Genomic DNA, 26,123 nt, shown 5'->3' with positions numbered 1-26,123 from the left:
TGCGATTACCATTTCACCCTTTACTTTCTAATAACTGGTCATTTCTGTAGCGTAAAAGAAAGTGATTGTGTATCCTCCATCCCCAGGTGTCCTACCTATGGGAGGAGATTCCATGGCTGCAGCAGTGTCTCAGCCCCTCTCAGTCCTTCTGCTCATGCACCCTCCAGACACGCCTCAAGATGCTGCAGGCCATCTCCCAGCTCCAGGTTCTTCCTTACACATCAATACTGTTATAAACATGACATAACACCTTAATAACGCCTTAGAAACACTCATGGTTGTTTATGACTGGTTACGACTGATAACGTGGTCAAAACCATCCAATCTTCATCGAAACAAACAACTCTTAGCCAACACCATTAAATATTGATTAAAATTGGTCAGAACCATCAAATGTTAATTGGGACCATCAGATTCTGGTCAAAACCATCAAAAGTAAGGTGTCTTTGAAAGTGTCTTTTTGGGGATGTTTTTGCAGGGCATGCTGGGAACTCGGGACCTGGATCAGGTTTATTTTGAGCCAATCAAAGATAATTATTGCAACGCCCTGCTGGTGTTGCTGAGGGACATGAACGCATGTCCCAAGTGGACCCAGCTGTGTAAGCTCCAGCTCCAACACAAGTCCAATATCGTCCCCCAAGGAACCCACGGCCTTGGACATGCTGCTCATCACCCTCCATGTAGGTCCCAACCCATTACAATCACTGGTGTTTGTAGCTTAACACTGTAGCATTAGCGACACTGACACCCTTTTCCTTAAACATTGCATAATCCCCCGGCCCTATAATGGAATCATTTTTTATAGCTCATTGGATTGAATTTGGATCGAGTTTGAATCTGAGGATAATAATACAAAATATGCATTGTAGCTATTTGTATTCCTGCCAGTACTTACAGTAACTGCATTTCAGCATACACAGAGGATAAGGCTCCATTCATGCCAAACCAAAATAGCGATGTTTAAACTGTTCCCTACATTTACCCTTCACCACTTTGCATGTGATTATTTTCATTGTAAACACACATGGCAATACCCTACCTGTCATACCTACTGGTCACTTGTATCTAAGTAGTCTATCAAGCTAGTCCAGTTGACTCACAGTCACAGCAGACATGTAAATGCTAGACAATGGACCCATGCCAACAAAACAGCTCCCGTAATCTCTTATGCTCAAATTCCCTGAAATACCATTCATTTAAATGAGAGTAATTAGAAGATTGGAGTCTTTCAGACATATTGGGTCAATTGCAACGGACGAGCAGAATTTAACGCGCACCTGCAGGTCAACACTGGATCTGAATGTTTAAACAAATGTGATTGCAACCAAAAACACACAAGAATAAAACAGCATCAGTTTATCTCTTGCTGTTACCATGTCAAGTGATTATGCTACCAGACAGCAGTAACTAGGTTCTCTACTCCCGCCCTCAAGGAAATATTGACAGGTGTATTGGAAACCATAAGGCTGGTGAATGTAAAAATACTTAAAGTATAATAAGAATATATAAGTAGTAAGCCTATATTTCATTTAAATGTTTCACCTCAAATGGCAAAATAATATAATATGTGCTATTTGAAATAGCTTTATTAGATTACATTTGATAAAAAAAATATTTAGAGATAATATAACTCCCCCCGATCTTGATAAGACATTACCATTATTTTTAAAGACAACTTTCTTTTTAACCCTTTGACGTGTACGATCACGTATTTGTGATCGTTGTTGAGGGGTCCCTGCAGCGGACGATCACAAATATGTGATTGGAACAGTAACAACAGAACATATGATGCAACAAACGCATCTTAACAGCATTGTTTTCTGAAAAGCATCTAAACAATGTTTTGTACTGATGGGAAATAAAGGTCTTCACAACTTTGTTCCTCAATTTCCCCTTTTATTGTAAAAGATAAATGCGAACTTCATCATCCAAACATCACGCGGAACACATCCACAGCTAAACTCATTCCATAAACCTATCAGAACTCAGGATAAGACCTAGATGCAGACAGTTCGAATCACAGAAGTTTATTTACAAAACAGGGGGCAGGCGAACAACAGGTCAAGGGCAGGCAGAGGTCAGGAATCCAGGGCAGAGTCCGTAAGGTACAGAACGGCAGGCAGGCTCAGGGTCAGGGCAGGCAGAATGTTCAAAACCGGAAGAACTAGAAAACAGGGACTAAAAAGAACAGAAGTACGGAAAAAGACGCTGGTAGGCTTGACGAGACAGGACAACCTGGCAACAGACAAACAGAAAACACATGTATAAATGCACAGGGGATAATGGGGAAAATGGCCGAAAACTGGAGGGGTTGGAGACAAGCACAAGAGAGGTGAAACAGATCAGGGTGTGACAAAACCAGTCTAAATAACAGGTTGGGCTGACAAATGAAAACATAAGTTAGCAGTTTAACATCTTACATCTAGACGTTCCGCTATCGGAACACCTGCTCCAATATCCAATGATAGGCGTGGCGCGAATTACAAATTCCTCAAAAATACAAAAACTTAAATTTTTCAAACATATGACTATTTCACAGCATTTTAAAGACAAGACTCTCCTTTATCTAACCACACTGTCCGATTTCAAAAAGGCTTTACAGCGAAAGCAAAACATTAGATTATGTCAGCAGAGTACCAAGCCAGAAATAATCAGACACCCATTTTTCAAGCTAGCATATAATGTCACAAAAAACAAAACCACAGCTAAATGCAGCACTAACCTTTGATGATCTTCATCAGATGACAACCCTAGGACATTATGTTATACAATGCATGCATGTTTTGTTCAATCAAGTTCATATTTATATCAAAAACCAGCTTTTTACATTAGCATGTGACGTTCAGAACTAGCATACCCCCCGCAAACATCCGGTGAATTTACTAAATTACTCACGATAAACGTTCACAAAAAACATAACAATTATTTTAAGAATTATAGATACAGAACTCCTCTATGCACTCGATATGTCCAATTTTAAAATAGCTTTTCGGTGAAAGCACATTTTGCAATATTCTCAGTAGATAGCCCAGCCATCACGGCTAGCCATTTAGACACCGACCAAGTTTAGCCCTGATCAAACTCCGATTTACTATTACAAAAGTTTCATTACCTTTGTTGTCTTCGTCAGAATGCACTCCCAGGACTGCTACTTCAATAACAAATGTTGGTTTGGTCCCAAATAATCCATCGTTATATCCGAATAGCGGCGTTTTGTTCGTGCGTTCCAGACACTATCCGAAATGGTAAAGAAGGGTCGTGCGCATGGCGCAATTCGTGACAAAAAAATTCTAAATATTCCATTACCGTACTTCGAAGCATGTCAACAGCTGTTTAAAATCAATTTTTATGCCATTTTTCTCGTAGAAAAGCGATAATATTCCGACCGGGAATCTCCTTTTCGGCAAACAGAGGAAAAAATCACAAAGACGGGGGCGGCCAGGTCACGCGCCTAAGCCCAGAGTCCCTTGATCGGCCACTTGAGAAAGGCGATAATGTGTTTCAGTCTGGGGCTGGGATGACGACATTCAGGTTTTTCCCGGGCTCTGAGCGCCTATGGACGACGTAGGAAGTGTCACGTTAGAGCAGAGATCCTTAGTAAAAGATAGAGATGGCAAAGAAGTTCCAGAAATGGTCAGACAGGCCACTTCCTGTAAAGGAATCTCTCAGGTTTTGACCTGCCATTTGAGTTCTGTTATACTCACAGACACCATTCAAACAGTTTTAGAAACTTTAGGGTGTTTTCTATCCATATATAATAAGTATATGCATATTCTAGTTACTGGGTAGGATTAGTAACCAGATTAAATCGGGTACGTTTTTTATCCAGCCGTGAAAATACTGCCCCCTAGCCATAAGAGGTTAACAGCTAGACTTGTTTACAATGTACCACATCTCTGGTGAACATAAGGAAGAAATGCAATATTGTTTTGCCATGTTTGTTATGTTTGACTTGGCGAAAACTCCCTAATACCAGAATGCTTTTCACTATAAAACGCAAATAAACAAAATCAAAGATGGCTGCGCCCATTTTCTGAAAAATATTTACTTAGTGTGCCACTTGTCAGCATATAACAAATCTTCAATGTACTTGTTACAGTGAAAACAAGAACCGAAGCATATGACTTGACAAGTCGTTTACAGTTTTTCACAAAGAAAATGAAATGTTATCACCTCACAGATCATCACACCAAATACAAGCCTACTGCCTAGCCTAACCGTAGCGTGAAAGCTAAACAGGTATGAAACCATTTTATGGGGGTTTGTGGGGGGTATTAAAGTCCATTGGGGTAGAAATGGGGAAAGGTATTGTAGGGGCATATGATGCAGGAAATGATGGGGGATTTATCAATAAATGGGGTGCAAACACAGGAGAAGTTTATACACTAAATAAAGGGGCGTCTCAGCTGAAAGGGGCGTCTCAGCTGGCAACCCTAACATACCAACGTTACAATCTGATGCCGTGTTCAAAACAACTGGGAACTCGGAAATCTCCGACTTCAGTGTGTTCAAGACAACTGGGAACTCAGATAAAAACTAGCTCCGACTGGGATTTTTTTTTTTTTACGGTCATCCAACTCGGAATACCAACTTGGGAACTCGGGCCTCTTTCTAGAGCTCCGACTTTGCGAAGGTTGTACTGATTATGATGAGCTAATGCTAAGCTAATGCTGGCTATGTGTGGCACCATGTTTGTTGACATCCTACAATGCATTCTGGTTGTCACGGAAGAGTCAATCTATGCTAGAATCGGAATGCATGATTTGTCACCAGGACTTGAAAACGTGAATAAAATAAATACATTATGATCCATGGCTCCCGAGTGGTGCAGCAGTCTACAGGTTCATAATTAGCTCAGCGTCTTCTGGGTTTGGGGAAAGGGAAGGTTTGGCCGGGATAGGCCATCATTGTAAATAAGAATATGTTCTTAACTGACTTGCCTATTTAAATACAGGTAAAATAAAAAAAATACATACTGTGTGCTACAGTAGAAACGACAACACAATATACAGAAAATAAGCCAATTACTTTGATAGGAATGCATACATGTCCAAAGTCCAATTTGTAAGGAAAACAATGAAGGCAATGCAGGTGCCAGGGAGAAAATGTGCTGGGGGAAAAGTTTGTACAAGGCCGGTTCTGACTAGAGATGCACAATGTCTTCATACTTGATCTGGGGAAACACTGAGGAAGTGATTGGGGTCTCGTTGAAGAGTGAAGCTTTTCCCCGGCTCAGTAAAGCCTCAAACATAAATTTCACTACACCCACAATAGCAATCTGCTAAATATGTGTATGTGACAAATTTGATTTGATTTGAAATGGGCTACTTCTTATGTGAATTAATGAGGCAGAACACCTCAATTAAAACTGTTGTTAGAAAATAAAACTTGTTAGAAAATAATTTAAAATTGACAAGTTGAAACATAGTCTATAGATAATTAGCAGGCAGCATACCTTGATTTGAGGACAGCGTGCCTTGGTTTGAGGACAGCGTAGATGAACTGTCCTGTTTCTTAACAATCACATTTAGGAACAGTGAATGCATTTTGACATCACGTGCATAAAAAAACTCACCGTTAGAGATATTTGGAACTCACATGTGAAAAGGTTAAAGACAAGTTGTAATTAATGGATTACATGAATTGGAAACGAAAAGGTGTCGGGTAAATTGGCACTTTAGATAGTAAACAAGTAAAAAATACTTTATTTTAGTTGTACGGAATTATTGTCAAATAGATAAATTGCCCTTAGTCTGCTAAAAAAGCAAGATTCATTTGTTCCGATGATAATACCCACCAGAGTTTGAAATTGTCTTGAAAAAATTGGCAGCAATCAGAACTAAAAGTTCCCCCGAGCATTTACTTTAGGGACCGGTAAATCGGTGGCCAATGATAGAGGCAATTGAGATCAGCTGTGCGGGTGATTTTACCATGGTTTGATTGTTTAACAAGAGATAGAGATTACCTTGTGCTAGTGCGCTGGCCAATGTTCATTGCAATAGGCCATACTGTACATATCCAGAAAGGCTAATCAAATAAAAGTTCAGTGGTCGCGTACACAGTTTAGCAGATGTTGCAGCGAAATGCTCACTTTACTAGCTCCTAACAATGCAGTAAAATGTCAAACACAAAAAAATCTAGAAATCAAAAAATCCAATGAACATTGAGCTTGTCACTACCAATGCTCTCTGAATATGAATTAGAGTACATTTTTGTTTCTGGTGAACCTAATACCAGCCAATCTGATGTTGTTTTGTTTGCGCTGCATGTTGGTTTGGGGTTTTTATTCCAAAAACAATGGCTGGAGCTTCAGTTCTGGCGGTCACGATCAACTCCATTGATGTATTGGATACAGGATAAATATAGTTTATGATTCCAAATATGAACAAATTATATAATTGAACAAAAATAAAATGCATTATATGGTTATTATTTAATATGAACTTAAAACCCCCAAATACCATAGACTGGAGCAACCCGATCCTCAAAGCCCTCAAAGCAACAACAATATAACCGCCATCACGGTTGACAACTCCCTTGTGTCCTCCTCCCAGAGTGCTAAGAGCCTTGGCGTGACCCTGGACAACACCCTGTCGTTCTCCACCAACATCAAGGCGGTGACCCGATCCTGTAGGTTCATGCTCTACAACATTCGCAGAGTACGACCCTGCCTCACACAGGAAGCGGCGCAGGTCCTAATCCAGGCACTTGTCATCTCCCGTCTGGATTACTGCAACTCGCTGTTGGCTGGGCTCCCTGCCTGTGCCATTAAACCCCTACAACTCATCCAGAACGCCGCAGCCCGTCTGGTGTTCAACCTTCCCAAGTTCTCTCACGTCACCCCGCTCCTCCGCTCTCTCCACTGGCTTCCAGTCGAAGCTCGCATCCGCTACAAGACCATGGTGCTTGCCTACGGAGCTGTGAGGGGAACGGCACCTCCGTACCTTCAGGCTCTGATCAGGCCCTACACCCAAACAAGGGCACTCCGTTCATCCACCTCTGGCCTGCTCGCCTCCCTACCTCTGAGGAAGCACAGTTCCCGCTCAGCCCAGTCAAAACTGTTCGCTGCTCTGGCACCCCAATGGTGGAACAAGCTCCCTCACGACGCCAGGACAGCGGAGTCAATCACCACCTTCCGGAGACACCTGAAACCCCACCTCTTCAAGGAATACCTGGGATAGGATAAGGTAATCCTTCTAACCCCCCCCCTTAAAAGATTTAGATGCACTATTGTAAAGTGGTTGTTCCACTGGATATTATAGGTGAATGCACCAATTTGTAAGTCGCTCTGATAAGAGCGTCTGCTAAATGACTAAAATGTAATGTAATGTAAAATGTAAATATCTAAATAAATGACATTAAAATATACATTATCAAAGGCAATCCCAGTCTCATGTCTTCCCCATCTGGTTCCCGTCATTATTTCAGGAGAAGCTGGCCTACCACAGACGGAGCAGGAAGCTCCTCTCCCCAGGCCTGTACCTGGGCTACCTGAAGCTGTGTAGCGCCATGGACCAGATCAGAACCCTGGTGCCTCAAAAGCTGCCCAACGTCCTCTGTCACACCAAGATACGAAACAACTGTAATGTGTCTCGGTGAAGTACCTGGATATCCGGTATCCGGTATTAGTGAATTTATTGGTTTCATGTTACGGTATTGTTATTGAAATACTAGCTATTGTCTGTAATACTGTATATATGTAAATGTGTGTGTGTGTGTGCGCGTGTGCATGTCAGGGAGGAGTGGCAGTGGCTGCAGGCCCTCAGTTCTTTGGAGGAGTCTCTGGAGATGGACCAGGATATCCAGAGCGCTCCACACCGCCTCCTATAGAACTTACACAGTGCTGCCAAGGACCTCATGACCCACATGAACAATCCCGTCAGCCAGGTCAGCATCCATCCATCCATCAATTATTGCTTATTATCACTAGATAAGCATTGTAGATCCTGAGCCTTTCAAAAAATTATAAAATGTCAGAAACACCCAAAGATGACCACAGTAAAAATCTGTAGTTGTACTGTAGTTGTAATACATTTCAACCATCCTTCCAGCCATCCATTTCTAACATCTATGCTGTATATCCATCTACTACATGGCAATAATGTCATAGTTGTGACTCAGTATGCTGTCCCCCTCTTCCAGGCACAGGAATTCCGTATCTATGCCCAGGAGGTGTTGGAGTTTGGGGACAAGGTGTCCTTCCTGCTGCTGCTGCCCCCCTCAGACAACATGTGTACGGCCCCCGGCCAGAACAACCCCTACCCCCCCAATCAGGCTTTCTCAACTTGCCTCTGCAGTTCTTTGAGCAGGGTCAGTACTGCTCTGTCTAGTGTGATTTTCTTCTTTTTTCCCATTACTGTTATTTATTCAACTATGTACATTCAATTGACTTCAGATTAGTTGGCCTATTGTGACTTAAAATGGTTTGTGCAGTTGACTCCAAATGAATGCTTGAGACTGTTGTGACAGTGTGCACTAAACCCAAAGCAATTAAAAGTCATTAAAAAGTTATGTGAAACTTATCTGAAGTACACTGAACAGGAAACAACTGCATAAAGTGCATTTGTGACTAACCGGCTCAAATTGGTTTTATGTGGCAAAATTTGATATTTTTTTTTTTTTTACATTGGGTAAAAGTAGACACTCAGAGCTACAAAATGGTATATCACATACTGCATTTTTGAGGAACAATGGGAATGTAATTCTGTTTTGAAAGTTGATAAACTTGTAAACTGACTTTTGAGCAAAGGGCCTTTGAAAGTTTTGGTACCTACTGTAGCGCTCTCCTTTTTCTACACCCATTCAGCATTGTTCACACCCTCTTAAACCAGCCCACCCATCTCTTTAAGGATTCACATGTGAGGTCAAGTGCTAAACAGTGAATAGTGTAGTAAAGATTAAGACTAAAAGTGGTAGTAGCCTCCATACATAAGTTAAGGCCATGCAGGTAAACAGAAAGTGTCCAGCTAAAAATATGTTACAAATATTATATTACACTTACTCAGACACACTTGTCTAAATTGATGGGTCATGTGAAAGAAATGCTATAACCCCAGCCACATCCAGTGGTAGAAAAAGTACTAAATTGTCATACTTCACTAGAAGTATAAATCATTTCAAATTCCTTGTATTACACCAGAAGGCACAATTATTTTTATTTATTTTTATTGACGGACAGCCAGGGGCACACTCCAACATTCAGACATAATTTACAAACAAAGCATTTGTGTTTAGTGAGTCTGCCAGATCAGATGCAGTTGGGATAACCAGGGATTGTTCTCTTGATAAGTGTGTGAATTTGATTCTCCTGTCAAAATGTACTTTTGGGTGTCAGGGAAAATGTATGGAGTAAAAAGTACATTATTTTCTTTTGGAATGTAGTGAAATAAAAGTTGCCAAAAATAGAAATAGTTAAGTAATGTACAGGCACCCCCCAAAATACTTAAGTAGTACTTTAAAGTATTTTTACTTTAGTACTTTACATCACTTCCCAAATGCCTTCACACCAATACATAAGCATACTTTATATGCTGTTACACACATACTTATCACATAGTATTCCATACATAAGTTAAGGCCATGCATCCTGAGTGGAAACCTGAGTGAGGTGCACATGTATATTACATAAATAGATGCATGCACCATATATTTATGTGGTGGACACTTGATATGGCCACATGATATTGTTGTAGTATGTCTCAAAATCATGTTACGGCCACACATATCAATATTCATTTTATATATCAATATAAAATGTCTTGCTAAGTGGATGGGTCTCTACAGAATGTGTAAATGTTACAGTCAAATGGATACTTGCATAGTAACAATATTAGAAATAGATAGTGTCAATATAAATAAAATAATATACAGTATGTACAACAACAATATCAATAACGATATCAATGATAGACGAGGTAGTTATATGCAAACAATCAGGGGTAAAGTAGGTGAGCAGCAGGATAAAATAAATAGTAGCAGCAAAGTATGGTGTGTGTTAGGAGAGAGCCTGTTTCGGTCCTGCCCTTGACTTTGGTGCAGGACATGTGATGTCCATAGCCTCTTCGTCGCCAAAGTCCCTGATCTTCTCAAAAATATATGTTTGTCTAGCTGTGTCCAGTCCAGGTGGTGTTTGTACAGGCAGACCATCTATGGGAGGAAGGATATCAGCGTTGAGCAGCAGTTGAAACCTGGTCCCGACAGTCTGAACGCTCCTTGGCGACAACAATACCAGGCTCCAGAGCATCGAAGCTGTAAAACAGGAAATAACCAAAACAAAAATCTGAAGACATTACAACACTGCACAACATCAATTCACCTCCCAAGTTTAGATAAGAAGAATAACCTCATACAATGCAATGAAAATGATTTTCACCTGAAGTGCTGGTACTGCTTGAACTGTGGCAGTGGCCTGAAATACGGAGTCAGGTGTTGTTGCCAGCCATAGCTTTCCAGCTTTCCGTACCATCCTCCAGTCCAACAAGCTGTGGGTTATTGACCCCCTGACACAGTGCTGTCCTTCACAACACCAGCAATCTCAGACAAAGTGTTCACAATGGTCTTTCTGAAGCGCTGCTTTATGAGGCCGAAGCACCAGTCGGGGGCAAACTTGGTGTGGCCTGTGATCAGGAAGTGAAGGTCCAGACTGTGGTGGAGCTTGTGCATGGTCCGCCAGGTACAATACCAGAGCACAAACTTGTTCTTGTTTTGGCCACTGCAGTTATCACAATTCAGGTCCACATGTATTTCCCCAACTCCGTAGTTGGTGAAGAAATGGTGCATGTAGTTGATGACCGCGTTGCTGCCTTTGCTTGCTTGGGCCAGCTCTCTTTTTGATGGGAGGCATTTGATCATTCTCCTTGTATGACTGGTGGAGGAGAGTCAGGCATTTTCTACTGATACTGAAAGACAAATTCCAGATACAAATATTTTTAAATTATTATACAATAGATGCGAAATGGCATTCTGAGATAACATCACTACACACAGTTCATACACGTCAGCTGGCTAGCTAACTGCAAGCTATAATGAGCAATACAAACTGATTGTCATAGCTAGCTAAAGTTAACCAAATAGGTTCAATGTTAGCTTGTTAGCTAGCTAACATTAGGCTATAACTTGCAATGTGAATTGGCATTCTGAGAAAATATCACTAAAGTTACACACACAAGTTCATGTTAGCTAGCAAGCCAGCCATCTAACCTCAGCTAACGTTAGCTAGCTAACAGCAAGCTTTAACTTGGGGTCTTTTGTTTAGACATGTCATGTTAACGTTAGCTAGCTAGCTAAAAAAATAACTATAATCCCAATCCATAGAGTAACGTTACTAGCAATACAAACTGATTGTCATAGCTAGCTAAAGTTAGCCAAATAGGTTCAATGTTAGCTAGCAAGCCAGCCATCAAACTCCAGCTGGCTAACAGCAAGGTTTAACTTGCAATGAAAACAACTTTCTGACCAAAAATAGAAACATATAATATCTGAAACTTTATCTAGATTCTTACCCGTAGACATGGATGAAAGCTTCATGACAGACTGCAATCCCTTTTATTAAATAAGACTTCCTGTGTCGTTTCTGTTTAGTTTGTTTGGCCCGTTGTGTTCCACTGATTTCAAAACTTGGTCAACTTCTTTCGTGACAAGAACACTGTTGATCGCCGTTTCTTCCCCATCACTGTCATCAGAAGACTCTACAATGTCTTCTTCAATTATTTTTTTTTAACCTAAATCAGGGATTTCCTCATCGTCTGATTCATTTTCAGAGTCAGAGAGAGTCAGCAGTCCTCCAGAAAGTAGTCCATCACAACTTTTTCCCGCTGACCTTTGTCGATAGCGCCTGATAAATTCAGGGCAGCAATGTTATTGAGAGCAGTAGCAACATTTTTGCAGTTCTCCATTGCTTTCTTTCGAAAAAACTGCAGTAGAAAAGCTTATCTACTCATAACGAGCAGCTGATTTTATAGACACAAGATGCTACACCGCGGACCAATCTGAAACTAATCTCTCGGCATGTCCAGCCCACTCATTATCTCAGCCAATCATGGCTAGCGGGAAGGTTTCTGACTTTTTCTTTGGTTAACCAACTAGGCTCGTAATTTAACAACTTTATTCGTATTTACAGTTGGCATAAAAGTTTATAATTAAGGCACATGAAAGTTCACACATTTGAGAAGGCATTTCTGCCAAAAAATGCATTTTGCTGAATTTTTTTATTTATTTTTCAAATGGCTCTTCTGTGAAGTCGTGACTTGTAACAGACGCCTAGTATACTGAAAAGGTGTTAGTATTTTTATCTGTGAGTTATTTAGTCTTTTTGTACGCTTTTAAATCCTGTCCCTTCTACAGTTCACTTTGATGCCTACTGCCCCAGCTTTATAGGGCAGTACTGCCGTGTGTCTGCCCTGCTGGAACTGGAGTTGCTCATGTCCCAGTAGACCCTGAGGGAGGCCTTCTCCGAGACGGAGCTCCACGCTGCCAAGCAGAAACATCAGCAGGTCCAGGAGCACATGCAGGTAGATGGAAGTCCTAGCTGATATAACTTCTATGGGCTAAGTGGGACGCTAGCGAGCAGGACACAGCCAGTGAAATATCAGGGTGGCAAATTCAAAAACAACAAAATGTCATAATTCAACTTTCTTAAACATATAACTATTTTACACCATTTTAAAGATAAACTTCTCGTTAATCTAACCACATTGTCAGATTTCAAAAAGGCTTTACAGCGAAAGCAAATCATTAGATTATGTTAGGAGAGTACATAGACAAAAATAATCACACAGACATTTTCCAAGCAAGGACATGTGTCAATAAAACCCAAAACACAGCTAAATGAAGCATTAACCTTTGACGATCTTCATTAGATGACATTCCTAGGACATTATGTTACACAATACATGTATGTTTTGTTCGAAAAAGTTTATATTTATATCCAAAAACAACATTTTACATTGGCGCGTGATGTTCACAAAATGTATTCCCACCAAAACGTCCAGTGAATGTGCACATCAATTTACAAAAATACTAATCATAAACGTTGACAAAATATATAACAATTATTTTAAGAATTATAGATAGACTACCCCTGGATGCAACCACTGTGTCAGATTTTAAAATAGCTTTACGGAGAAAGCACATTTTTCAATATTCTGAGTACATAGCTCAGCCATCACGGTGAGCTATTCAGACACCCGCCAAGTTCGGGGCAACCTAAACTCAGAATTAGTATTATAAATATTCTCTTACCTTTGCTGATCTTCGTCAGAATGCACTCCCAGGACTGCTACTTCCACAAGAAATGTTGTTTTTGTTCGAAATAATCCATATTTATGTACAAATACCTCTGTTTTGTTCGTGCGTACAGGTCACTTATCCAAAGGCATAACGCGCGAGCGCGGAACGAGAGACGAAAAGTCAAAATGTTCCATTACCGTATATAGAAGCATGTCAAACACTGTTTAAAATCAATCTTTATGGTATTTTTAATGTAAAATTGCGATAATATTCCAACCGGACAATAGCATATTCATTCAAGAAGAAAAAGAAGGAACGGCGTGCTCGCGTGACTGCGCATATCCAATCCCTTTTTTGCCAGGCAGACCACTCAGTGAATGAGCTCCTATTATCTGCCCAGTGACAGGAAAATGCTCAAACCACTTTCTGAAGGCTTTAGACAGCCAATGGAAGCCTTAGGAAGTGCAACGTCACCCCACAGACACTGTAGCTTCGATAGAGAATCAAAAGAAGAACTACAATTCTCAGACTTTTCACTTCCTGCTTGGATTTTTCTCAGGTTTTTGCCTGCCATATGAGTTCTGTTATACTCACAGGCACCATTCAAACAGTTTTAGAGACTTCAGAGTGTTTTCTATCCAAATCTACTAATAATATGCACATTCTAGTTTCTGGGCCAGAGTAGTAACCTGTTTAAATTGGGTACGTTTTTCATCCAGCCGTGAAAATACTGCCCCCAACCCAGACAGGATAACCATAACCCTGATATCCTGATATGGATTTAGTCTCCAGGTGCTCAATAGTGATAACTAGAGCCATATAAGCGCTAAGATATTATCACACAAGGAGCTAATAGATTACAGGTCACCTGGAGTTCAATTATTGCACATGATGTTTCAAAGAGCACTAAAAGTAAATAATGTATTTTTCCTGTGTGTTTCCCCTTTCTACAGCAAATGAAGGAGGTGTGACCAGAGGCACGGTGGATCATAGATGCTCTACAGTATGCCCGCTACAAGCAGCCCACAGGTGGCCTTTCCCTGGCCTGGATCATCGACTTCTCCAGTGACGTTGTGCCTGACACGCCCCGCTCCACCTCCTCCCAGCCAGACTACCTGCCCTTGCCTATGCCCTCCCCCGAACCCAGCCGCAAGCACTCTAGTGAGACAGGGATAGGGCCACAAGTTTTTCATTCTGATAACACGGTCTTGTGGTGTTGGGTCTGTTTTACAAGAAAATCAATTATTGTTTGTTTGTGGGTTTTACAAAAGTGAATAGTTGTGTGTGTTTTACTTCAAAGGGAATGATTTTGTGTGGTTGACCCAAAGATAAATAATTGTTCTGACCACACGGTCTTATGATGTTGGGTCCGTTTTACAAGAAAATAAATAAGTGTTTGTGTGTGGGTTATCTTAAGGTGAATGGCTGTTGTGTGTATTTTACCCAAATGGGAATGCTTGTGTGTGGTTGACTTAAAAATACATAATTATGTGTGTTTTGTTTCTCCCTCCCAGTAGACTTCCACGGTCTCTCCTACAAAGAGGGTTCCTCTGAGGTCTTCCTTACCACCGACAGTGACTACAATACCAGCCATGCCCAGAGCCCCCACGACAGTGTGCTGGAGGGGGTGGAAAGGGTTCAGGGATGGGGGAGCTGAGGGACTCCACCCCCGACATTCTCCAGACCTCGGAGCCCCAAACGAATGACAGCAGAGCGGAGTGGGGCCCGGGTGGAGAGGCGAAGGGACTGCGACTTCATCCTACTCAGCCGGCAGATCGAACTACTGAGGATTGTGGAGAAGAGGCAGGCCTTCTGTGTGAGAACCAGTAGTCTTGATTTCTCCTCTCCCTCTGGTGGTCATCCTGCCCACTCACCCTCACCATCGCCATCCTCCTCCCTCCACCCACTGCTAGCACCGACCCTCCTCTGTGGACTGCTACTGCCCTACTGAGCAGTGCCTGCCAAACCCCCTTGCCCGCACTCTGTCAGAGGACAACGGCACCCAGAGGCTCTCGGGTGCCCACTCCCACGGTACCCACAGGAAAAGCTGGAACGCCACGTTACGGGTGTACCCACAGTACCGAACAAGGCTACCCAAGGAAACCAGTGTGAAGGTATGGGGAACTTGGCTTGAGGATGTCAGGTTATAATGAATTGTTGTCCAACTTCCACTGGAACTTTCTTTCCTTTTCACCCTCTCTTTCTCTCTCTTTTCCTCTTTGGTTGTTTTTCCCAACCAACTACTGTACAGAGACTAGTAAATGATTTTGTTTGTTTATTTGTTCATTATTTTGTTAACTGAAGTGCTTCTGTGAGACTCTGTTTCCATGCGGTCTCCTCCCATCCCATGTAAACTTCCCTTCCTTCCTCAACCCTCATCTGGACACCAAATGGACAAAAGCAAATGGAAAACAGTTATTTTTATATTATTTGCATCATCAAATGTTGGAGCCCAAAAAGGAATGTGATGGTGTAGAAGATCAATGAATTAATGCCACGGTGCTCTGGCATGAAGCATGATTGACGGCAACATATTTTGGCGCCTGCGTTGCCAGAACACCACGGTTTCGTCATCTGCAGCCACATGCGGGCAGACAAGCCTTTTTCTCGGGAAGAAATCTGGAATCTGTCCGGCAATTTGACCAGCCAGCTTGTCACTATGTCAGACTCGCCTTCGTTGGCCACTGTTTTGACTTTGGGAAGGAGAGAGCTAGGAGAACACATAAGACAGAAGGATAGAAATAAGGAGGAAGGGAGGCGGAGAGGGAGGGAGGGATGGGAGAAAGGAGGATGCTATTTCTTTGGGATCCTGGCACTTACTTTCTGGTGTTTCTTTTTCATCCTGAGAGCAGGAACAAATACTTTGTGCATGGCATCTCCCGCCATACTGTGGTGGAGTCATAGAACAAACAATCATCTCATCCAACGCAGCTATCGATAAGAAAGGAAAAGACAACAGATTTGTATTTATATTTTACGAAACCCAAACAGGAACAAAAGAAAGAGAAGCAATACTTGACTTCTGCAAAGTTTTTTCCCCATTTGTTTCTTTGTGATTCGAGACAGTTGTACATCTTCCAGAATTCCTCCAAAAACTGTGCCATGCTTGTCATGTGCTAACCGTTAGTCAGTGCAGTGTTTTGTGTTATCTGACCAGTAAGAGGTGTTTGTCACCTCATTGGGGGTCTATTAGTCATTACAGTACTGTAAGTACTCCAATGGAAATAGGAATGGCCAAGTTGCTCTTCGACGTGATACTAGTAAGCTCTTTGAGCGCACAGTGGCTGCAGGATTTGGTTTTAGTCAAGCACTCATCTCCGTGTTGATTTGGTGGAAATCCAATGTAGCAAAACCTTCAAGGCACTCCTAAATTCTTTGAAAGGGTTCAAACAGAAGGCATTTCAGCCCTGTATGAAAGACCCTGGTTGAATATAATGCCCTGATGTCTGGAATGAAAGCCTGCACTTACTGTGACATTGTTGGTCCAGAAAAGTTTAGACCTAGAACCTTCTACCCTGTTCTATAGCCTTTCCTTAGACGTGATTGGGTTCTCCGAGCCAGGTTCTCTAGTTTCCTTTACCCTCCCCCCCTAAAATGTGTGTTTACATATAACTACGAAAATAAGTCTTAAAGAGCAACTGATGTGAAGTTGTAATTGAAAAATCTTGGTTTTACTGATGTTTTGAACTCTTATGTTAGCGCTTAGATGTATATTTTATTCACATTGTTAAAGACTGTTTTTACAAGGGCAGACTGCAAAAAAATACTTGGACATAGAGAAAACGGTACTAAATGTATCTACTGTTAGACGTCAAGCTACTGGATCTGTCAACAATATAGAGGTCAGAGGACAATTCTGAACGGTGAAAGGGCAGAGGGTGAGGGGGGTTTGCAAGTCCCTCACCAGCCAAAGGAGAAGGAAAGCCTGATCTTTACAAGACCCCTTTGGCAGATCCACTGGGCACAGTCATGAAGGAGGCATCACGTCATAAAAAATATATATATATTTTTATTGAACAATAAATGAATATTATCAAATAAAACCTCCATTGTTTTGAGTTTCTATTTTACAGATCACTGTGAATAATTGTAGAAGTAGACATGGGTGCACGTTCACAATACTCAAAGTTCAGAGAGGCTTTTTTATGTGATGTCGGTCCTTTTTAACACATTCTGCACCGTAAGACTTTACTGTAATTTCAACAGAGAAACACTGTAGGATGCACAGTATAATACCATACATGTGTTTTACAGCTTTCATGCCGTAGATTTCACTGCATTGTGGGTAAAATACTGAAAAATACTGTTATTAACTGTAATTGGGAAGCCTCCTGTAAAAATCACTCTAACATACTGTATTTCTTTACAGTAATATCTTATGCCTACTGTAGATTCAAATTATCAGTTTCAGACACCAACCTCATGGTGTCAGGTGAGACATATGAAGTTCAGACTACTTCAGTAAATCTCTTCTTGAAGCAGCTGTGAAGTGGAAGAATATTTCCAACAGCTGCTGGGTAGGTACCTTGACTTGTTCATAAGTATATTTATTGCTAGCCAACGTTGAATTACTGCATGTTTCCTTAGCTAACCTAGCTAGCTAACCTAGCTAGCGGCACTATGAAGACCAAGGAGCTGTCCAAACAGGTCAGGGACAAAGTTGTGGAGAAGTACAGATCAGGGTTGGGTTAGAAAAAAATCAGAAACTTTGAACATTCCACGGAGCACCATTAAATCCATTTTTTTTAAATTTAAAGAATATGGCACCACAACAAACCTGCCAAGAGAGGGCCTCCCACCAAAACTCACGGACCAGGCAAGGAGGGCATTAATCAGAGAGGCAACAAAGAGACCAAAGATAACCCTGAAGGAGCTGCAAAGCTCCACAATGGAGATTGGAGTATCTGTCCATAGGACCACTTTAAGCTGTACACTCCACAGAGCTGGGCTTTACGCAAGTGTGGCCAGAAAAAAGCCTTTGCTTAAAGAAAAGAATAAGCAAACATGTTTGGTGTTCGCCAAGAGGCAAGACTCCCCAAACATATGGAATAAGGTACTCTAGTGTGATGAGACTAAAATTTTGCTTTTTGCCCATCAAGGAAAACGCTATGTCTGGCACAAACCCAACACCTCTCATTACCCTAAACACCATCCCCACAGTGAAGCATGGTGGTGGCAGCATCATGCTGTGGGGATGTTTTTCATCGGCAGGGACTGGAAAACTGGTCAGAATTGAAGTAATGATGTATGGCGCTAAATACAGGGAAATTCTTGAGGGAAACCTGATTCAGTCTTCCAGAGATTTGAGACTGGGATGGAGGTTCACCTTCCAATTATGTTGTTAATTCATTTTTATTGTTGTTACCAATTTGAATACATATATGTTATGTATAAATGTATTGTTTTTCTTACATTTAGATTTCAGGTAGAATATCTCTGTAAATTTGCTGAATTATCCTGGCACCAGAGTTGCCAGCTTAACACTGTAATTTTGCTTTACAGTATTGTTTTTCTTACTGTAAAACATTACAATATCCCTGTAAATGTACATCAAGGATGCTGTAATATGTCTTTACAGTAAGGAAAATAGTACTGTAAAACATAGTACAGCATCTCTGCTGTAAAGCAAAATTACAGTATTAAGCTGGCAACCGTGGTGCCAGTATAATGCTGTAAATTTAGAGGGAAAAGTTTTACAGTATGTCTTTGAGATTAACCCTTTAGAAGTTTTCGGGATGTCTTTGAGTTTCGTCAGTGTTCTCCAAGAAACCGAACCATGTTTCAGACTAGTCATGTTGGATGTTTTAAGGGCATCTTGTATTAATAAAGGCATCCACTTGCAAACCAGCTCCAATCAGAAGGATCATACATGAGGAAATCCAATTTCGGTTACAAAACGGGTGCCCTGCCAAATGTCAGCAGAGCACATGAAATGAAACTGGAGCGACTTTAAGGAGCATACGCAACCAAAGACCAGTCTAGTGGCTTGACATGAAGGAGAATGAGTGACAAATAGAGCTCACTTGTTCCTACACATGCTATATAGCAATGGTCTCATCCGTATGAGCTGGCCAGCCAATGAAAAAGGAATGGTAGGCAGCTCCAATAGCATTTCAGCCTATGGGAATGGCTTTGGCATTTCGATCTTCAAACTGTCAGAGTGCTAACATCTGTAACACATTACTTAAAGCTGATGTGTATAATGCATTATGATGCAGTTATAATGCATTGTACGACATCCTCTGATGTCAGACAGTATCATCTCATAATATCAAAATTAGTTATTGTCATTTTGAGTATGTAGAAAAAGAGTACACATATTATGATGAGTAGGGCTGTAGCGGTCATGAAATTCTGTCAGCTGGTAACTGTCATGCAAATAACTGCCGGTCTCACGGTAATTGGCCGTTAATTAACGTAAACACGTTTAGCATCTCCAGACTTCCACGCATAGCCTACAAGCCACTGATGCTGACCTTTCGAACATCAGCATTTTAAAAAGTCTAATCAATCCATTATTTATTTTAGACAAGTCTAAAGAAACATGATATGAAGAAAATGTAGCCTATTTCAGAATAACAGAATAGCATATTCTGCGTCATCCTTGGGTTAGGCCCTGATCTGGCTATGCCATATTGCTGTGGGATACACTGGTTCATTTAGCAGATAAGATTTGCTTATAATGTCCATGGCATTATTTTAGATTGTTTTATGTAAGAAGAATACAATTGAACATATATTAATAAAATAGAAAGGATATTTTCTCCAAACGATTTCCGAGGGAGTGCGCACATGCACCTATTGAGCAGTTAACAAAGTGTTAATTTGAAACAGGTCCTCCAATATGCTTAATTTATTTTAGTTGATTTGTAATACATTCTAATGCTGCATGATGCAACTCTAATGATTATTTGAAAAAAATTGCATGAGTGTGCTCTGCTCTGTTTCTTGCGCATGCTGCACACACTTCTTCAGTCTCTCATTCACCCATTAGAGGATTCTCAGTTTAATCTGGTCTTTACATATGTGAGCGACCGGCTCAAATCGGTCTGATGTAGCACAACTTGAAATTGTGTTTTTTACATTGGATCAAGGTAGAGCTACAAAATGGTATATCTAATACACTACAGTTGAGGAACAAAGGGAAAGTAATTCTGCTTTGAACATTGATAAACTTGTAAACCCACTTTTGAGAAATGGCCTTTGAATGTTTTGGTACTACTACTGGAGAGCCCTTCTTTGTCTACACCCATTTAGCCTCATTCACACCCTATTTTATGTTTTATTTAACCTTTATTTAACTAGGCAAGTCAGTTAAGAACAAATTCTTATTTACAATGACGGCCTACCAAAAGGCAAAAGGCCTCATGCGGGCATGGGGGCTGGGATAACATTTTTTTTTTATAAAAAAAGGTATAGGACAAAACACACATCACGACAAGAGAAACAACACAACACTACATAAAGAGAGACCTAAGACAACAACATAGCAAGGCAGCAACACATGACAACATGGTAGCAGCATAGAACATGGTACAAACATTATTGGGCACAGACAACAGCACAAAGGTCAAGAAGGTAGAGACAACAATACATCATGTAAAGCAGCCACAACTGTCAGCAAGAGTGTCCATGATGGAGTTTTTCAATGAAGAGATTGAGATAAAACTGTCCAGTTTGTGTCACGGGTGTCGTTGTGTAGAGATGACCAAAACGCAGCGGGAATGTGGATGCTCATCTTTATATTTATTAAATAAAGAGAACATGAAAAAACAACAAAACAAAGAACGGCAGACGACAGTTTTACAGGCTATACGCAGCAGTGCAAAATACAACTACCCACAAAAAACCCCAGGTGAAAACAAGCTCCTAATATATGACTCCCAATCAGGAACAACGACGTACAGCTGTTCCTGATCGGGAGCCACACAAACAACAAAGAAATAGACAAACCAGAAAACCATAGAAAATCAAAACCAGAACATACACTAAAACCCCGGAATACATAAACCAAACACCCCTTTAATACTACACACACAAACCGAACCATATGAAACAAATACCCTTCTGCCTCGTCCTGACCAGGACGTGACAGTTTGAGTGTTTGTTGCAGCTCGTTCCAGTTGCTAGCTGCAGCGAACTGAAAAGACGAGTGACCCAGGAATGTGTGTGCTTTGGAGACCTTTAACAGAATGTGACTGGCAGAATGGGTGATGTATATGGAGGATGAGGGCTGCAGTAGATATCTCAGATTTTTTTAAATAAGCGACCGGTATACAGAGATGACCAGTTTACAGAGGATATAGAGTGCAGTGATGTGTCCTATAAGGAGCATTGGTGGCAAATCTGATGGCCGAATGGTAAAGAACATCTAGCCGCTTGAGAGCACCCTTATTTGCAGATCTATAAATTACGTCTCCGTAATCTAGCATGGGTAGGATGGTCATCTGAATCAGGGTTAGTTTGGCAGTTGGGGTGAAAGAGGAGCAATTATGATAGAGGAAATCAAGTCTAGATTTAACTTTAGCCTGTAGCTTTGATATGTGCTGAGAGAAGGACAGTGTACCGTCTAGCCATACTCCCAAGTACTTGTATGAGGTGACTACCTCAAGCTCTAAACCCTCAGAGGTAGTAATCACACCTGTGGGGAGAGGGGCATTCTTCTTACCAAGCCACATTACCTTTGTTTTGGAGGTGTTCAGAACACAGTTAAGGGCAGAGAAAGCTTGTTGGACACGAAGAAAGCTTTGTTGTAGAGCATTTAACACAAAATCCGGGGAGGCGCCAGCTGAATATAACTGTATCATCTGCATATAAATGGATGAGAGAGCTTCCTACTGCCTGAGCTATGTTGTTGATGTAAATTGAGAAGAGTATGGGCCCTTGGATCGAGCCTTGGTGACAGGCAGTGGCTGAGACAGCAGATGTTCTGAATGTATATACTAAATCTTTGAGAGAGGAAGTTAGCAAATCCGGCCAAAGACCCCTCAGGGACACCAATACTCCTTAAGTATGGAATGGTCTACCGTATCAAAGGCTTTGGCCAAGTCATTAAAAATAGCAGCACAACATTGCTTAGAATCAAGGGCAACGTTGACATCATTGAGGACCTTTAAGTTTGCAGTGACACATCCATAACCTGAGCGGAAACCATATTGCATACCAGAGAGAATACTATAGACATCAAGAAAGCCAGTCAGTTGATTATTGACAAGACTTTACAACACTTTTGATAAACAGGGCAAAATAGAAATAGGCCTATAATAGTTAGGATCAGCTTGATCTCCCCCTATAAATAAAGGATGAACTGTGGCTGCCTTCCAAGCAATGGGAACCTCCCCAGAGAGGAGAGACAGGTTTTAAAGGTCAGAGATAGGCTTGGCGATGATAGGGGCAGCAACCTTAAAGAAGAAAGGGTCTGAACCATCTGACCCAGATGTTTTTTGGGTGTCAAGTTTAAGGAGCTCCTTTAGCACCTTGGACTCAGTGACCGCCTGCAGGGAGAAACTTTATAGTGGGGCAGGTGAAAAAGAGGGAGGAGCATCGGGGCTAGTTGCATTAGAAGGGGTGGGAGATGAGGAAATGTTGGACGGGCATGGAGGCATGGCTGGGTCAAATAGGAATCCTGACTTATTGAAGTGGCGATTAAAGAGTTCAGCCATGTGCTTCTTGTCAGTAACAACCACATCATCAACATTAAGGGACATGGGTAGCTTTGAGGAGGAGGGTTTATTCTTTAACCGTTTTCCAGAACTTCTTGAAGTTAGACCCACAAAGAGAGAACTGCTCCTTAAAGTTACTAACTTTGGCCTTCCCGATAGCCTGAGTGCACTTATTTCTCATTTGCCTGAACGAGAGCCAGTCAGCCTGAGTATGCGTGTGCCAAGCCTTTCGCCAAATGCAATTCTTGAGGTGGAGTACCTCTGCAAGATCACGGTCGAACCAGGGGCTGAACCTGTTTAATTCTCATTTTCTTTGTGGTGGCTTTTGTTAACTTCTTATGGACAACATCCGGTGAAATTGCAGAGCCCAAAATTCAAACTACAGAATTATAAATATTTAATTTTCATAAAATCACAAGTGTAATACATCAAAATAAAGCTTAACTTCTTGTTAATCCAGCCGCTGTGTCAGATTTCAAAAAGGCTTTACGGCGAAAGCACACCATGCGATTATCTGAGGATGTCACGACTTCCGCCGAAGTCGGTCCCTCTCCTTGTTCGGCCGGCGTTTGGCGGTCGACGTCACCGGCTTTCTAACCATCGCCGATCCACTTTTAATTTTCCATTTGTTTTGTCTTTGTCTAACACACCTGGTTTCAATCCCCCAATTACCTGTTCATTATTCAACCCTCTGTTCCCCATGTTTGTTTGTGAGTGATTGTTTCTATGCAGGAAGGTCTGTTATTGTGGGCTCTGTTTTTGTATTGCATTTATATTATGTTGAGTAAAATACTTTTATTTACTCATATCTGCTGTCCTGCGCCTGACTCCTATACACCAGCTACACATAGACCTCCTGACAGAGGACAGCGCCCCGCATACAAAAACATGAAAAACATATTTCAAACAGGCAGGTGTGCCACAAAAGTCAGAAATAGCGATATAATAAATGCCTTACCTTTGATGATCTTCTTCTGTTGGCACTCCAAAAGGTCCCAGATACATCACAAATGGTCATTTTGTTCGATAATGTCCTTCTTTATATCAATAAAAACTCAGTTTAGCTGGCGCGCTTCAGTCAATAATCCACCGTTTCCCTCCATTAAAATGCATACAAAATGAATCCCAAACGTTACTAATAAACTTTTCCAAACAAGTCAAACAACGTTTATAATCAAACCTTAGGTACCCTAATATGTAAATAAACGATACAATTTAAGACGGAGAATCGTTATTGTCTTTACCGGAGAAAAATACCAAATAACGCGTTCTCATTCACGCGCTTGGAAACACTGCAGCCAAAATGGGAGCCACCTAGAAAAACTACAATTTCTGGCTCATTTTTCCAAAAACCAGCATGAAACTCTTTCTAAAGACTGTTGACATCTAGTGGAAGCCCTAGGAACTTCAATCTGGGAGGATTTAGCTTTATAATAAAAGTGACAGCCATTGAAAACAGTGGTAGGATGAAATCTTTCTTTTTTGGGATGGTTTGTCCTGCCAGTTCTGTTATACTCACAGACATAATTTTAACCTGTTAGGGCTAGGGGGCAGTATTGACACGGCTGGATAAAAAACATACCCGATTTAATCTGGTTACCACTCCTACCCAGTAACTAGAATATGCATATACTTATTACATATGGATAGAAAACACCCTAAAGTTTCTAAAACTGTTTGAATGGTGTCTGTGAGTATAACAGAACTCAAATGGCAGGTCAAAACCTGAGATATTCCTTTACAGGAAGTGGCCTGTCTGACCATTTCTTGAACTTCTTTTCCATCTCTATCTTTTACTAAGGATCTCTGCTCTAACGTGACACTTCCCACGTCGTCCATAGGCGCTCAGAGCCCGGGAAAAAACAGAATGTCGTCATTCCAGCCCCAGGCTGAAACACATTATCGCCTTTCTCAAGTGGCCGATCAAGGGACTCTGGGCTTATGCGCGTCACCCGACCGCCCCCGCCTTTGTGATTTTTTCCTCTGTTTGCCGAAAAGGAGATTCCCTGTCGGAATATTATCGCTTTTCTATGAGAAAAATGGCGTAAAAATTGATTTTAAACAGCGGTTGACATGCTTCGAAGTACGGTAATGGAATATTTAGAATTTTATTGTCACGAATTGCGCCATGCGCGCGACACTTCTTTACCATTTCGGATAGTGTCTGGAACGCACGAACAAAACGCCGCTATTCGGATATAACGATGGATTATTTTGGACCAAACCAACATTTGTTATTGAAGTAGCAGACCTGGGAGTGCATTCTGACGAAGACAACAAAAGGTAATCAAACTTTTATAATAGTAAATATGATTATGGTGAGTGCTAAACTTGCCGGGTGTCTAAATAGCGAGCCCGTGATGCCTGGGCTATGTACTTAGAATATTGCAAAATGTGCTTTCACCAAAAAGCTATTTTAAAATCGGACATATCGAGTGCATAGAGGAGGTCTGTATCTATAATTCTTAAAATAATTGTTATGCTTTTTGTGAACGTTTATCGTGAGTAATTTAGTAAAATTTTAGCGAATTCCCCGGAAGTTTGCGGGGGGTATGCTAGTTCTGAACATCACATGCTAATGTAAAAAGCTGGTTTTTGATATAAATATGAACTTGATTGAACAAAACATGCATGTATTGTATAACATAATGTCCTAGGGTTGTCATCTGATGAAGATCATCAAAGGTGAGTGCTGCATTTAGCTGTCTTCTGGGTTTTGGTGACATTATATGCTGGCTTGAAAAATGGGTGTCTGATTATTTCTGGCTTGGTACTCTGCTGACATAATCTAATGTTTTGCTTTCGTTGTAAAGCCTTTTTGAAATCGGACAGTGTGGTTAGATTAACGAGAGTCTTGTCTTTAAATAGCTGTAAAATAGTCATATGTTTGAGAAATTGAAGTAATAGGATTTTTAAGGTTTTGAAAATCGCGCCACAGGCTGCAAGTGGCTGTTACGTAGGTGGGACGCAAGCGTCCCACCTAGCCCATAGAGGTTAACAGTTTTAGAAACGTTAGAGTGTTTTCTATTCAAATCTACCAATTATATGCATATCCTAGCTTCTGGGCCTGAGTAACAGGCAGTTTACTTTGAGCACGCTTTTCATCCAGTGAAAATACTGCCCCCTACCCAAGAGAGGTTAACAATACCACTGAAAATATAAAAAAAGAAGGTCCAAGTGTCTTCGACAGAGCTGATTCTATACCATTTTATAGAGGCCAGTTCATTAAAGTCT

The 26,123-nt window shown here is 41.1% G+C and overlaps 1 pseudogene; it reads left to right on the top strand.

Moving 5' to 3' along the window:
* The window catches only part of LOC106578334 (ankyrin repeat and fibronectin type-III domain-containing protein 1-like), a 60,490-nt pseudogene extending 45,606 nt beyond the window's left edge, over positions 1-14,884 (top strand).
* The last annotated feature ends 11,239 nt before the right edge of the window (positions 14,885-26,123 follow it).

Source organism: Salmo salar, chromosome ssa19, assembly GCF_905237065.1.
Source record: "Salmo salar chromosome ssa19, Ssal_v3.1, whole genome shotgun sequence".
In the NCBI taxonomy this organism is placed as follows: Eukaryota; Metazoa; Chordata; class Actinopteri; order Salmoniformes; family Salmonidae; genus Salmo; species Salmo salar.
The sequence above is the reverse complement of the archived record's forward strand: the minus strand, read 5'-3'. Positions and strand labels throughout refer to the sequence as shown.